Here is a 16,844-nt window from a genome sequence, read left to right as displayed (position 1 = left end):
TGTAGGCTTCCATGATACACAAGGACACGGAGGCTTTATCCTCTATATTTCTCTACTTTATTACATATTACTGCAAATATCACAAAAATCACCACACTAGCAAGTAAGTTACCACAGAAATCACCACTAGCAACTATACCTATGATTAATAAAATGGGTATATATATCTCAAACTACTAAAAATTATCAGCAATCAGTAATATTGTATCAATCAATTGTATAGTCACAATCAATATAATAGCAAAAATCAATAAAAGCAACAAACAAGTAGGTATATACTGTTACAGGTTACTGCGAACTTATCAACAATATAACAGCAGATATGATAGATTACTTGTATGGATATGTATGATACTGGTATCAAGCAAATTAGACAGATGTCAGAAGGGACCAAACCTTCCCAAAGGGGAGGACAAACCGATCCCAGAACAGGACCTAACCATGGGACAGGTGGGAAAACAAACCGAACCAACCCCAGAAGTGGGCCCAAGGGAGGACCATAAAGTAACAGGGTCTCACTTCAAAGATGATCCACATCAGGAAGTTTGGAGTTAGCCAGTTGTCCCCAGTGAGAGTCCAAGAGCTCATAGAGAGTTCGTGCAGAGAATTTAAACTGTTTAAGAAAGGAAAACTACATGCAGCACAGGAAGTTCTCAGAGAAAGAGGCTCCATTTGGGATAAAAATTAAGTCCTTCTTATACCATAGAGACATAAAAGGGCTCAGGGCACCACCACCTGAACAGACAAAAGATGCTATTAATTTCTATTTTCCACCTGGAAGAGCCAAAAGGTGATGATGTTTTCTTTTCTTTTAGACCATTTTTTATTTTCCCAGAGTGTTTTCTTCTTTTTCCAGACTATTTTTCACCTTTTCAGCTGATAAATTGCCATCACAAGTTCCTTATTTTAACACTTACTGGTGGTATCTCAGGATGTCTCTGGGTTCTAGGTACCCAGCTGTACTTCAAGGAGACCAGCTGCACTTTTCAAGGATGTTTCTGGTTCCCAAAACTAGTTCCCAGGCTCACAGTCCCCAGACTGGCAAGCATTTTCTCCTGTTCAGTAATTTTCCCTTTCTAACCAGCTCACCTTTATGGCTGCTCACGTCACCATGGTGATAAATGTTTCATGCTAATGAAACTCCTCTCTTTCCATCCATCAAAATCAAAGCTACATTGAAACATGGCTCTCACAAATGAGATTATAGGGTTTACCTACAGAAGAAGGAAAGTCATGAGATTTATGTATACAGAGAATGCCCATGCCTTATTCTTAGTGGTTAGAATTAATTTATAAGATTGCTGATGCATTACTGGAATTAGAAGGAGATTTTTGGTTGACTTCTCATATTCATCTTTAATTTTGAGCTACACTATTTTCCCAACAATTTCAGTTGCAGTTTCATAACATAATTTGTCAGTTGTGTTTGTCTTTAATGATGAGAGAATCTTTAAGGATTTCATAATTCTAGTCTCATCTTTACATATGACTATGTTCTAGTTTTACTTACTTTACCATCAACCTCAGTTTGCATATACCTGTAATGCTCAATGTGTAGTATTTAAACCTGGTTACTAAATAATGTGACAATCTTCCAGAGATAATCAATAACCTTGGACCAAGAAAACAAAATCAGATTTAATCAAATTTCCATTTAAAGTAGTGCCTTGTCATTTGTTGTTACTGTCTTGAACCCAATGTTAAAAAAAAGATTTTTCTAGCAATGAGTAGTCAGAAGACAATGAGCTTCCATTATTTATTAACATATTGCTATAAATATTTCCTTAACATTATTTCCTGAGAAAATGCATCATAAAAGAAATTCAGTTACTATCATCAGTGAGATATATTTTATATGTGAATTTTAGTAATTACAGGTATGAAAATAAACTGAATTATTGAAATATTTAAATCTGATGCATGTTATAAAGTAAAAAAAGACTCAGAAACATGAATAAAAATTAAATGTGGAAAAGCTATGTATGTGACATTTTAATGAACCTCAACTCTGCAGGTCAGCTACTCTAAAACTACTCACAGGAGTAGTACTGGTGTATTGAAACATTTCTGTCAAGCATATTTATTGAATACGTAGTTTATGCACGTTATAGCTCATTAAGTGTTTGTCACTGGATTCTGATTTTAAAACTTGTGCAAAATCACTAAATTTAAAATCCACTTTGAAGTAAAACTAAATACTTTTGAACTATTTGAACAAGAGAAGTATTGTATCCATAATATATTGTATAGCTAAAGTAGAGGTCTGTTGCACCCATGAAGACAGTAGCACACAAAGCAGATTTCAATATTTGCTTGTTATAAACCCAAATATAAGCATACTGAGTTATAACTGTATAAATACTTCTGTACCTGGTGGTTCACTGAAAAGGGTGTTACCTCTGGGTCTTGTACTAGCTGTGCCTTATGTTGACTGTGAAAGGCCTCGATTCTGGTTCATTGTTATCAACTTATTATGGGAACTGGCTGTGGAAGAACAAACTTCAGAGCTGGCCAAAGACAATCTTTGCTTTAAGGAAAGAAGCAGCAGCTAAACAAGGAAAAAACAAAACAACCAAAACAAAACAAAGCAACAGTCAAACCACAGGACAAGGTACCTGCCTGTAAGTTGCCTCTCACATTTGTTTCCTTCCTTCTCCATTGTCTCTGACAGAGACAAAGGGGTGGGAATTGTTCAAAAACTCAGATTTCTTGTAAAAGAATAAGGTCACAAAATTGGAGAGGGAGAGAGGGGACAAACACACTTTGGTCTGAATGCTCCTTGCTGAAGAGCTCCCAAGTCTGATCAACTCAACCTCAGCAATGAAGAATATCACAGACCATAGTCATCAGTGTTAACAGCACTTTGATATCCTCACAGCTAACGTAGGACGTGATTGCTAAGGACTGATCACTCTGAATATGTAGCAATAATGAATTATAATCTGTAAGGACTAATTAACATGAACCATGTTGTTCATTAATATTTGAATGTAATGTTTTAAATTTTTAAACTGACCTGATTTGTTAATCTTCTAAACAACTCAAACACACCAATCTCTAATTCACAAACTGACATATATTATACATATACACCCACACATATTGAAGTCACCTACAGCAAACTGCATGAGGCAAAATGGATGGGGTGGGATAAAGTTCTGGCTGTTTGAGATAAAATATTAAAGGACGACATCTTAACATCCTTAGAGAAACAAGCTTTTATTATTCCCGTAGCACTTGGAGATGTGCACTGTAAATTACAAAGATCATGATGGAATTGTGTGAAAGCAGAAATGAATCAAACCAATAAATGACGAACTATGTTATAGAAAAAGGAACCTGGAATCTTTTTACAGAATTGGAAAATAGGATTGGGGCAGATTACTGGTGAGAAAGGTAAAGAGAATGTTTCACGCCATGTAATGCACACTCAGTATCTCACGATGTGCAGTATAGACAACACTGTGCAGTCTTCTCTCTTACTTGCTGTCAGGGCAGCAGCTGCACTTGCTTGCACCTTATCTTGGGAGGTATCTAGAAAAATATTTTGCAGTTTGATTCAGCTGGATCAAGATTTCACCCCTAGGGGATACCTCTATGGTAAAAATATACCTGAACCTGAATAACTGGATTGAAGTTAAGATATTTCATAAATAATAACAATTGTTGTAGAAAACATTTTATTTCTGACTCCCCTTCAATAAAGACTGCAAAAGCATGCTCCTTATATGTCAAATCTCGATTTTCTCTAAAGCGATATAGGATTCAACTTGGCTTTCTGCTATCATTGACATTTAAATGGAATGAGTTACTTCAATTTTCCCAGTACTCTACTGCTTAGAAATGAAGTTAGTACTGAGAAATATTTATATACCATAATTTGATTTTGGCTTTCTAATACACAGTTTCTATGCTTTTATGCCCAGATTCACCATAGAAACTGAGAGATCCCAAAAACTTTAAAGTCAAACAGAATGTGACAGGTGGTGCTGATTCCAAAGTGACTCCAACCTTGGTTATCAGAGAGCTGTTGAATCTGATATAGACTGCTTTAGCATTAAGTGCACTCTGTGGACAAATAAGAATTTTGTGTCAATGAGGAAATACTCAATACACTTTGGAGCAATAATCTTCTCAGAATTCTGCTACTGGAGTTTCTGAAATGAGAAAGAAAAGACAAGGACTCTTCTTTTTTCTAAAGGAAATTATCCTTAAGGGCTTGATTATCTTGTTAGATTTCATCTTGTTAGGGGTCCTTCCAAACTGAAGATATTTGAACTGCTTTCCTCCACATTCCAAGACACCCTGACCACCAGACTGTTAAGTCAATTGTCGAAGGAATAAATTTATCTCCTAGAGAATGTGATATGCCACACTGAAAATATTTGCAGGTTCAAAATGCAAAAATAAATAAGAAACTGAGTTATTAAATGGGGCAGAAGCCACTATAGAACGATAATTCTATAACCCTTCCTTCCCAAAACCATCTGTTACCAAGATGAAAGCACATTCCTGTTTACTGCACGATCCCAGACCAAGTGTTTGAAGTATAAATCTAACAGTGTCTAGTAAGCCCCCAGCACTTCATTGGGCTTGTGTCTGCAGGTCAGCTTCATTACTGGCCATAGGCACCCTCACCCCTCCTACTGGAAGATTATGCTCTCCTTTGCTCTTTACCTGCCTTTACACCTTTTTCTTTCTCCATTTTTTCTACTTTTGGACTCATCTTCTCCATCCCTAATTGCTTCTTCCTCATTGGTCTCAATTCTGCTACACACATACCCAAATCTGGAGTTTCCAATGCTGTTACTAAGACAAATCTGGCCTTATATGATGTTGCTGACACTGCTTTCTAGGTGCAGCCCAACACTGTCCAGCAATTACCAAGTTCATATTTGCAACACATTCTCTGCCTTAGACACTCTTTAAGTCACAATGTTCTAATTTAGCCTTGATTCCTCTAACTAATTCTAATTAATCACAAACATTTTCTTATCTTACATGCAGTCTGCATGCCAGAGCAAGAGAGTGGCATGTTTTCCAGACTCTGCTTTTGTGCTCGTATAAAATCCTTACTCTTGGATTGTTTTAAGTACTTTCTTGGCTCCCTACAGAAATCTTAGGTAGTTATGAGTGCTCTAGTGGGACCTCCTGTTCAGAAATACACAACAAGTGAGCAGTTTCTGTAGGAATGAGTAGAATTAAATCATCATTTTGTCTACAGAGAAAATATCCTTATCAGTGTGATGTGGTCAAGGTCTCCTTTTCTTAATGTCTTTTTCTCCTGGGAACATATAACTTGTAAAAAATAAGATCTACCTCAACCAACACAAACTTTGCTGCATAGAAGTCCAGATTTAGCAGGAAGGGAAGACAATCATTTCTCTTTTCCCCCTTTCCATTTCTCACATTTTATCCAATGGTCTAATAATCAAGACTGTCTTTTGGGCACAAACCTCTGCAGGCTGAGGAAAGGATTACTCTAGCATTTCCTGATTTGGTCAAGTGATTTAATTAATTAGCTATTGTGTCCTTGGAAAAAAAGTGAGCACAATCTTATCAGTAGCTATGGTTACAAAATTTATGTGAGAAATTCTAAAGGATTTCTAAACTCATTTGGGGATTGAAGTAGAATTTTAACAGGATGTACTGTTAGTCCTCTTTGCCACAAAGATACATTGCTGGCTCATAGTACTAGCTTTGGCTAGGACAGTTAATTTTCTTCATAGTACCTTGTATGGTGCTATGCTTTAAATTTGTGATGAAAACAGTGTTGATAACACAGGGATGTTTTAGCCGTTGCTGAGCAGCACTTATACAGCATCAAGGACTTTTCTGCTTCTCATAATGCCTTATCAGTGAGTAGGCTGGGGGTGCACAAGAAGATGAAAGGGGACACAGCTAGGACAGCTGACCCCAAATGATCAAAGGGATATCCCATACCATATGATGAGGTGCTCAACAATAAACTCTGAGGGAAGAAGAAGGAAGGGGAGAACGTTCAGAGTTACCGCATTTGTCTTCCCAATAAACCGCGAAGTGTGATGGAGCACTGTTTTCCTGGAGATGGCTGAACACTTGCCTGATGATGTGAAGCACTGAATGAATTCCTTATTTTGTTTTGCTTGTGTACACAGCTTTTGCTTTATCTATCATACTGTATTTATCTGAACCCAGAAGTTTTCTCACTTTTATTCTTCTGATTCTCTGCCTCATCCCACTAGGAGGAGGGCAGGAAGTGAGCAAGCAGCTGTGTGGGGCTTAGCTGCCTACTCATGTTAATCCACAACACTCATGTTCAACTTGGTGTGCACGAGGACTCCTAGGTCCTTTTCTGCAAAGCTTCTTTCTCGTTGGTTGACTCCCCGACATTCTGGTGTGTGAGTCTGTCATTCTTGAAGAGTAAGTAGCTTCCATTACTGCTTAAATCTTAGTCTTGTAATTTGCCCTGAATAAGTGCGTATGTTGGGTATACATGTCAAAAACTCCTCCTCATCAGTGGTATTTTGAATCAGATTTGGGATATACCTCTCCTTTTTTTTTCTTTATTAGATGTACGTACAATCTGAAACTTCTTTTAACGAAGCATCAGCACAAGACATTTCTTGTGTTCCATGCCTAATAGAACTCATTTCCTTAACAAAAGACAATATAGCAACAGTAGATTTTATGTTTTGATGAGCTGTACATACTGTGCTCCCAAACAGGACGACAAACATTTGAAATGAAGACTGCTACTAATCAGATTCAACTGTTTTTGAAGCTAGAGTTTTCAAATTAGCCCTCACTTACCTCATGAAATCCTGTAGCTGTATCCTACTGGGACATTCGCAAAATTATAAAATCTAAGACTTTTGTGCCTGAAAGTTTATAGTGTTTTTCTTGCATATAAGGGCTTAACTCAGAGCCTAAGAGCTATGTAATTGGATTAAAACTAAAGAAAGATTAAGGTACTTGTAAAATAGTATATGATTGGAATATTGTGTAATGCCTTCCTGGCAGACTTATTTTTGTATGTATTTGGTGAAAGCTAATAAATGGATTTTGTAACGATAACTGTATAACCATTGCTGGGACAACTCTCTCCAGACCTTAAAAATTATACTAATGAATAAAACTTCACATTTCCCATCAATCTGAGAATTTAGATATTATTGAAACAAGTATAGATACTAACAAATCATAAGTGTTTGGCTGCATAGAAGAAAGGTATTTATGGTAATTTGGTCACTAATAAACTCTTTAATTCAAATATTTCCTCCAAATATTTAATGAAAATCGGTATGTATGAAGTCCTTATATAGTCATATCCATGTAGATCTAAACCAATCCTGAAGATATTCTGCATGTGACGAAGCAGTAAGATGGTGTCACACAACGACTTGTACAGCCCCTTCATTATACACCGCTGAGACCTTTCCAGACACAAAATGTTAATATATTTGTGAAAATCAACTGAAGGATGGAATTTTTCAAAATTTTTTCCCCACAGAATCTGATTTTTTTCTTGTGTATGCTGTCCCTGTGAAATGATAAACAGAAGTTTCATCCAAATCTATTCCCTTGCTCAATTATCTTTTGAATGACATTTTCCTTTGATTAACTTCAATTCAGGAAATTGGGTAAGTTTGAGCACAAGACTAAGTGTGAGTCTCTCATAAGAAGTGTGTGAAGTCAAGATGCATAGTTGTATAAGTTCTGTGCACTGAAGAAACTATCTGTTAAGGCAATAATACCTTGTTTTTCTTTACAGATGAGAACTAAATGTACATTTCTGCAACTGGGAAAATTTTATTTTACATTGTATTGCTCTGTAAAGGATTTCTTTGAGAATAAAAGAAAATAAACAGACTAATTCTGCACTGTTGAAAGAAAACTTCAAAAAAATGCTTTCTGTTTTTAAAATATTTTATGAGTTTCTATTCTACAAGATAGCTCTTGCACCTTATTGATTCGTTAAGATGTAAAGAGAAAATCCACCCTCACCTTTCCCACTAAATATGTCAATTTATTTATCCTTGCATCTTGAAGAGAAAAGAAAAATATATTCATAGAGAACTTGGAGTAGTCCATGTAACTATGCTACTAATATAAAATATGCCAACATTTATTTTTGTATAGATTTTTTTGTCTCGTAAAGACATGAGAAGATTTCTGAGAAAAGGTAGGTACCATGGGAAACAAAAAGTGAGACTTATGGTACTCATCTTAGCCAGGGAGTTTCTTCTACTTGGAGGTGTGCAGCTTAGGTAAGAGTGACTCTAAATCAGTATTGCTTCAAGCACAGAAAGCCATGTTTTGATGTCAGAATTCATATGAAGATCACACCCTACTCCAGGGTAGCCCAAATGAAACCAGTGGAATAAATTCATAAATGACTCTAATTAGGCAAATATATAATATATAAAAATCTAGCAGGGCTTCATCACGCATAACCGTTACTTGGGAAAACTAAGGCCATAACTCCAGACATCCCCCGCTTCCTCTTTCTTCATCTATTCAAGACATATATTTAAATGGAAGTTAATGATCTATTAAATATAAACTGTGTTTTAGGCATGACGCTGTCTGAATTTCAACTAATTTCCAAGAAAAGGTTGATAAAATAAGTGTCCATGGATTTTCAGAAACTGATTTCTGTGGAAAGGCACAGCTCTCTTCCACTAATGTGCCACTGAAGAGAATTACTTCACTCTCTGTTTCTGCCCATATGATTAAGTTTACTAGACTAAAACCACCTAATATACACTGGCATAGGGATGTTCTGAGATCGAATGGGAGGAATAAAATCTCGACATAGCTATGGTATCCAAATTATAATCTTAGAGAAAGGAAGATTTTGGAAAGGAAGACATTGGAAAAGTATATGGTCTAAAGTTTCTCTTGTTTATTTTTTTTCGTTGTTCTCAAGTTTGGAGCACAGTAGTTTTGTTGCAAGAGTCTGAACTGAGAGAAAAAGAGTCAAACGGAAAGGATGATATAAAATAAGAGAGCCTAAAAGGAAGCACAGGATCAAAACACTGAGGCAGGGAAAGTAGAAGATAAATATCCAGAGAAAAAAAAAAACCTTAACAATATTGATCACAAATTCTGTTGAAGAAATAATAGAAGACTCAAAACTATGCCATAATTTTAACATGATTGTATCTGGACCACAATAAGCTTACGAAAGATTATTGTCTGGAGTATCACCTCTGAAAACAATTTATTTAAATCAATTATTCTAGTTGTTTTAGAAGCATCTGGCGGAAAAAAAGAAGGAAAAGCTAAAAGCCCACTGGCATAACTGGAAGCTTTGATCTTTTTAAGATATTCTGTTGGTTTTAATTTTTTTTTCCAGCATCATTGAGCTTTGCTTTAGTCTGAATCTGCTCCTAATAAAAGAATACTGAGTCTGTGACAGCTACCAAATCATTCTGTAATACTACGGCTCCTCATGTTTTCTTTTGTTAAAAGAAGGAAAACTTTTGTGAAAATTTTGCAAGTACAGTGTGTTCTGAAGTTCTTGGCATTTTCTTTCTTGTCAGCCTGAGCTTTTTCAGCACTGCCTGGGCTCCTGATGTGAAGAAAGTCAGATGAGGAAATGGCAATTAAGGCACATTGAAATATAGAAATAATTTGTTCAGTGTAATTTTTGCTATTGTGAAACAGCTTTCTGCAACTCTGGTTTATTAGGAATGCAAGCTTATCTCTGAGATTACTGAAAAGATTTGTGTAAAGTGTGTGCCTTGAAAGACTGCAATCAGAGATTGTCAACTTTGTGTAAGGTAGAATTTAAAATAGCATCTTAAATGAAAAAGGGTTGTGAAGACTAGGTTCTAGACGGACGGCGCTTTGAGCAACCTGGTCTAGTGAAAGGTGTCCCTGTTCATGGCAGGGGCATCAGAACTAGATGACCTTTAAGGTGCCTTCCAACCCAAGCCATTCTATGATTCATAGAATCCTAGAATCATTTTAGTTGGAAAGGATCTTTAAGATCATCAAGTCGAACCATCAACCTAGCACTGCCAAGTACACCATTAAACCATGTCCTTAAGTTCCACATCTACATGTCTTTTAAATAGCTCCAGGGATGGTGACTCAACCACTTCCCTGGACAGTCTCTGCCAATGTTTGATAACCCTTTTGGTGAAGAAACTTTTCCTGATATCTAATCTAACCTCCCCTGGCACAACTTGAGGCTGTTCCCTCTTGTCCTATCATTTGTTACTCGTGAGAAGAGACGAACACCTGCCTCGCTACAGCCTGCTGTCAGGTAGTTGTAGAGAGTGATTAGGTCTCCCCTGAGGCTCGTTTTCTTCAGACTAAGCAACCCCATGTCCCTCAGCCGCTCTTCACAAGATTTGTGCTCTAGACCCTTCACCAGCTTCATTGCCCTTCTTTGGGCTTCTGTGATCCTACGACTAGTAGCAAAGTGAAACTGACATTTTATTTTTTCCTCGTACATTATTTTCTAATCTACTTTTGAAGAAAAGGGGAAGTCGAGGGCGCGGCTCCCGGGTGCTGGGCGATGGTTCCGGAGTAACGACACAATCCCAATATGAGTATGGAAGTTCTCCGTTTAATGATTACACGTACAGGATATATATAGACTGTAAGCAGAGAGCACACTGATCACGCACCAAAGCCCGCGTTTCCATTGGTAAAGCCTTGCTGTCCACGCGTACTAGTAGCATATATGATTGGTCTATATATTTAGATACACAGAGCGATGAGCACCCCCTCCCCTTTTCCTGTTTCTTTTATCTGTTTGTTACAGCTGCCAAGTCCTTGTTTTGTTGCATTTTTGCAGTGTTCAAGGAGAGTCCAAGGTGACTCGCTCTGGGCCTGACTCTTGCTCAAAGCCTGGATTGCTCAGACTGCTCAGTGGCATGAAATCATGCCCCCTCTCACTTAACCAAGCCTCCACAATTCCCCCTTCTTGTTTTTGAGCAAGCCAGGCCTGATTAACAATTTTCGTTACAGATTGCTGCAAGCAGGAAAATAAGCAAGGCACTATTAGCAGAATAATCATGATTATAAGCGCTCCCATAATAAGCATTTTTATCAAGTCCATCAACCACCCTCCAATTCCAAAACTGCCAAGCCAATTATCCAGAAACCCATGACGTTCCTTCAATTTATTCGTCGAGCTCATCAAGTCTTGAATCTGTCTATGAATGGACTGCGAAGAGTCATTCAAATCCATGCAACACATCCCATCAAAATCCTGACATCCATGTCCATGCACAAGCAAAAGAAAGTCTATGGCAGCTCTATTTTGCAAACTTGCATGCCTAACACTATCAACATCATTTGCCAAGGCTCCTAAGACCTTGGAGGTTTCATTGACCCTTTTTCCACTCCAACAAGTCAACCTTCTTAACTGCGCTATTGCATGCGCTGAAGCAACCCCCGGTGCAAGGAAAGACGCGAAGATTGCTTCCGTTTTTGACCATAATTCTACTTCCTCCTGACAGTCCTCATGAAAAGAGGACGTGCTCCGCCTTTGTCTGAGGCGATGTAATTGAGTGTGATTTAATATCAATTTTTGAGAGGGCATTAGTAGGCTTAACTTACCCAATGTGCATGGACCTCCTATCTTTTTACTGGGTAGACCAGGCCAGGCCCTGTCTCCACAAATTAGGAATAGGCCTTTTGGTAGCTTTCTGGGAAATTTAATATCTGGAATCTGCCACCGAGTGCCTGGGTTCGGTCCTCTCCCCTTTTTTCCATAGGTCCGGCGACACCAGACAGAGTCATTTTTCCATACTTCACCACTAGGGGTTACATTTTGTTTCCCGGTGCCGTTGTTCCAGTCCGTATAGTTACGACTTTCAGAATAATTGAAAAAGACACAAGCCTCTGCCCCTAGAGTCCCCAATATATCCAGTTCTTGGGGCTCTAGTGGACTGACTGGTAAGAAGTCATCCCATACATCCCAATTGTCAACACATTTTACTGCTGTCTTACACTTTGTTTGTAAGGCCTCACTTCGTCCTGTTAGCACCTCTTTACTCTCTGATCCGTTTAGGGGCATCCCCACTAAACAGGTGTGGAAAGGTTGTTCAGGCTGAGCTAAAGAGGCACAGAATTGTGTTTGATTCAGTGTTCTCATTAGTGTAATCCAGATATTGTTACTGCCTTCCCAAGGTGTTTTGGGATGATACACAGTATCATGTGCCACTGACAGAGGTAACAGGATTAGGAGGGACCAGACCAGTCTGAATTTCTTTTGGCCCATTTTGTCCTTCGCTTCTCACACTCCTTTTTTGTCTTTTCCCACTTCCTTCTTTCAACTTCCCACTCCACTGCTATACAATTACCGTTACTACATTCAATAGCCACCAGTAAGACTATTTCCCCAAAAACACACGTATTATTAAACGACCCTGCTTGACAGAATTGATATTCTTCCTCAGTTAACGGTTCTGTACATGCTTTTAGCACTTTGTTTCCCAACTCTGCCTGTTCTTTTAGACACCTCCTACACCATTGACACGCATATGACACTCTCTTCCAAAACCTCTTATCACATGTAAAACACCTACGCAAAACCCACGGATCACATTCAAACCCCAAATATTACTCATACACACTGGACACTTGATTTCCCTCCTGTTTGTAAATAAACTGTAGCTTTTTATCTTTTGGCAGATGTGTTAACAATTGTCCAGTAGAGTCCTATAAGGCCATACACCACTCAAAGTATTGAGCTGCAATAGGAACGGCTAGTGATTCAGGATCTGTGGCCATAAGCTCCCGACATCGCATCCGACCTTTGATGATAATCTGTGCCAATAGCTCTGTAACGAATTTGATCATTGTGAATTCCATTGACCAATTATTGCATACGGAATTTGCCTATCAAACAAAGTGATAATTTGTATTTCCTGATTCAAATCAATACGATGAACAAATTTGGAATGTAGCCTGCTTTCTATTTCTGTAATCAGTTGCTGTACCTCTGCGCTTCACTGCGGTTTGGGTTGCGAGCTGACTCTTTAAGCCTGGCCTTTCTCCAGTTTCCCTGCACTCTGCAGCTGGTTGTTATCAGCTGACCTTGAGCCTTGTACTTGAATCTGCACAGCTTCACAAAATGCCTCAGCTTCTCACAGCAATGACACATCAAAACAGTTATATCTCCCACTCAGCTTCGATTTCTCAAGGCAGTTTTTCTTAAAGTGACCTTCTTGCTCGCATGTATAACAACAATGAGCTACCTTAACTGCCGCCGCAAAAGTTTTTGCTAAATGTTCCATCTGAAATGTGGTGTTTCCTACTTTCCCACAAGCATCCATTAGCTTGGTTAAGGTGGGATCACGATTTGCCATCCCTGCAATAACTTTCCTGCAGTCCTCATCTGTGTTGTCCCTCACTAACTGTAGTAACAATGCTTCTTTTACAATTTTCCAATCTAATGGTTGCCAAATATTTCTTCCCTCAGGACCCGCACCCACAATCACCAGATACGCTTGTGGCATTATAACTCCTTCTAATAACGCATCTCGAATGCTCCCTTTCCATTTCACTCCTTCCCCCTCTTCCCCTGTATACGCGGGCGGACGCTGACCCTCTCCCTCACCTCCCACATTACCAGATGGACGGAGACCTCCCCCCTCGCCCTGATCTAAAGGTGGAGTAGGGAATTGCAAAGGAGGTTGAGGTGGCCCTAATACTTGTCCCGAACACAGAGGGGGGTTTGGGGGAGACAGAGTCACGTGTCTCGAGGCATTGGCTGAACGGTGCTGCTGCAATTCCGTCTTTACTTCTTCCAGTCCTCTACCAAGCTCTGTCATGTCAATTTCATGTCCATTTCGTGATGGTAAGGGTCCTTTAAGTCCTTGTGACTCTGGTACTGCTGACTCCGTAACTGGAGACCTTAACAGTGGTTGTTTAGTGCCGGAATGTAAACTTTGTTCAACAGACCCAGGAAACGGCGAATCCGGTAAAGGTGGATACAAAGCAGGTTTACCCTCCTTCTTGTTCTCCTGCTCAGCCTCATCCGTAGAGAGATCAATGCGAGGAGGAGGGGGTTTCGGCGGGGGTTTCGGCCAAGTCTCCTGTTCAGCGTCTGAATCAATTAGTCCAAAACGAGCTCTTGTTTTAGGGCGCACTACCAGTTCTGATGGATCTGTATCTATTTTACTCGCTCCCCAGCTTTTTTTGGAGTCGTCCGTACCGACGGCGGTAAAGGAGCTGCCACCGGTACAGCCACCGGAGCCGTTGGAGCTTTTGATCCCACAAACAGTGAGGGGGTAGTAGACGCCTGCGGTCCTAAAGCCATAAAAGCTGTATGTGTGACTTCTCTCTCTGCTTTTATTCCTTTTAATGCTTCGCTAACCAGCCTCCATGTAGTAGACAATTTATAGGCTTCCTTATCACCACTTGACACCGCATTCCAGAGAGAGTCACCAATCTTTTCCCACAAAGGTACTTCAAAGACATCATTAAAGGTTGTAAAATGTCCTTTATCTTTTGCCCAAAACAGTAACTGCTTTAACGCAGCTTCGTCGTATTCCTCCTTTTCATCAGGGTCCTTATTAATAGTCTTTTTCCACATAACCTCCCCCATTTCTTTCCATTTCTCCACAGAGAATACAAGCACCGTGTCCTTAAAACGTACCCAGCGCTGTCCCAGCTTTATCAATTTAATCAGTTGTTTTATCGTTGTCTCAATCCCTCTCTTAGAGAGAATACTAATGAGCAACGTGGCAGCAGCCTCCATCTCCATGGCTGCCCCCCGTTTCGGTGTCTGTCTGCCGGCACAGCACCAACCAGTGTCTGCTCTACCTTTTCTCCCGAGCAGCACCTATCCCTGGGAGTGGAGTAGCCAACTCTTCCAGTGTCTGCTCTGCCTTAGAGACCCAAGCAGCACCCTCCCAGCCGTTCTTTCACAGCACCCTCCAAAAAATTCTGCCTACCACAGTTATGGAATTGAGCTCGCGGCGAGAAGGATGTCCTTTTGCTCCGTGGTAACCATCCTCTGCTACCAGTTGAAGAAAAGGGGAAGTCGAGGGCGCGGCTCCCGGGTGCTGGGCGACGGTTCCGGAGTAACGACACAATCCCAATATGAGTATGGAAGTTCTCCGTTTAATGATTACACGTACAGGATATATATAGACTGTAAGCAGAGAGCACACTGATCACGCACCAAAGCCCGCGTTTCCATTGGTAAAGCCTTGCTGTCCACGCGTACTAGTAGCATATATGATTGGTCTATATATTTAGATACACAGAGCGATGAGCACCCCCTCCCCTTTTCCTGTTTCTTTTATCTGTTTGTTACAGCTGCCAAGTCCTTGTTTTGTTGCATTTTTGCAGTGTTCAAGGAGAGTCCAAGGTGACTCGCTCTGGGCCTGACTCTTGCTCAAAGCCTGGATTGCTCAGACTGCTCAGTGGCATGAAATCATGCCCCCTCTCACTTAACCAAGCCTCCACATACTTTCAAACCAAGCAATGAGAAAATTGTTTAAATGGGCCCATGAAGTTACTCAACTCAGTCCTCGTTATTAGCAATTGGTTCCCATAAATGTGTGTCTCAATTTTCTTTAAAAAGAAATTTCCAAATAAGAGAAATTTAACTAATAAAATAAAACAGAAAAACACTTTGGAAAAATCAAATAAAGAAATAGCTTTGCAAACGGTTTACCGAAATCTCTGTATAGAATCTCACCTTCCTTTTGACTTTTCAATTTAATAAGAAGTTGATCATCAATATCTATCTCACCTGATTAATGTTTGAAGAATCTTGTTCAAAGAATTTAATAGAAGTGTTTAAAATAATGTTAAGACACATTATAAGTTAAAATGTATTAAAAATACTAATTTCTGAAATCTAAGGGAAGACTGATAAAATGTACCCTGATTTAAATATACCTGGAATATGGTTGCCCCAATCTGTGCCCTAGACATCTTTCTCTGTGTAACTCGGATTGCACCATTACTTAAATTGGGTTTGACATTTCTTTGGAGAGATCACAATTTATTTCTTGAAATAGACATTGAAGATCAAGATTATAGGTATACGCATACTATACTAAAGTGATTATGTAGAAGAAAACTATGAAGTTTAATTAGAAATATCAGTGGAAAACACAGTAGTAGAACCCTTTATTAAGAATTACCTTACTCCTTATACCAAATCCTAAGGGAACTGGAGATCTTGCTCTAGAGTTTTCTCAGTTTGAAGTTGTCTGACACCACAATATCAGTATCTGAAACTAATCTGGATCAAGAAATGTAAAAGTGTGGAGACCAAAATAAAAGAATAATTAAAAAAAAAACCCTGCCTCTATTCTTGTTTTTGAAGCATTAATTTTCAAAATAAACAAAATTATTTCCAAGGATACTTTACAGGCTAGTATTTGAGACACCGATTCAAATCTGTCCAAGATGAGGAGGACTTAAGATACCTGTTTTCCAAGAAATTATTTTAGCTGAAGGATATTGAATATATAATGTGTGGACACCTTAGTCCACAAGTATCTAATCCACAGTAGATTTTTCCAATATTGTCTTCTGGATGAGAGAAGGAGCAGATGAAAGACAGGATGAGTAAGGAAACAAGTAACTTTAACTTCATTAGAAATTAAAAGTTTTCATGTTTAAGAAGCCAGAGAAAGTAGAACGTAATAATTTTATTATAGTATTATTGATGACACCTTGGAATAAAGTACTAAGTAACTCTTTTTCAAGAGCACTCTATTAATTTGTAATATCTGCCTTAGATTCAAAGCTGAATTAGGAGCTTTTGAGGCACCTTTCAGCTTGCTATTTTCATTAGTGTTAAAAGTTCTGTGACAGCTTTACTATAACATGCCTATCTCTCTAATATATAGTTAAATGTGTCTATCTCATTTTTA

This window comes from Nyctibius grandis, chromosome 2 (genome assembly GCF_013368605.1).
Source record: "Nyctibius grandis isolate bNycGra1 chromosome 2, bNycGra1.pri, whole genome shotgun sequence".
In the NCBI taxonomy this organism is placed as follows: Eukaryota; Metazoa; Chordata; class Aves; order Nyctibiiformes; family Nyctibiidae; genus Nyctibius; species Nyctibius grandis.
The sequence above is the reverse complement of the archived record's forward strand: the minus strand, read 5'-3'. Positions refer to the sequence as shown.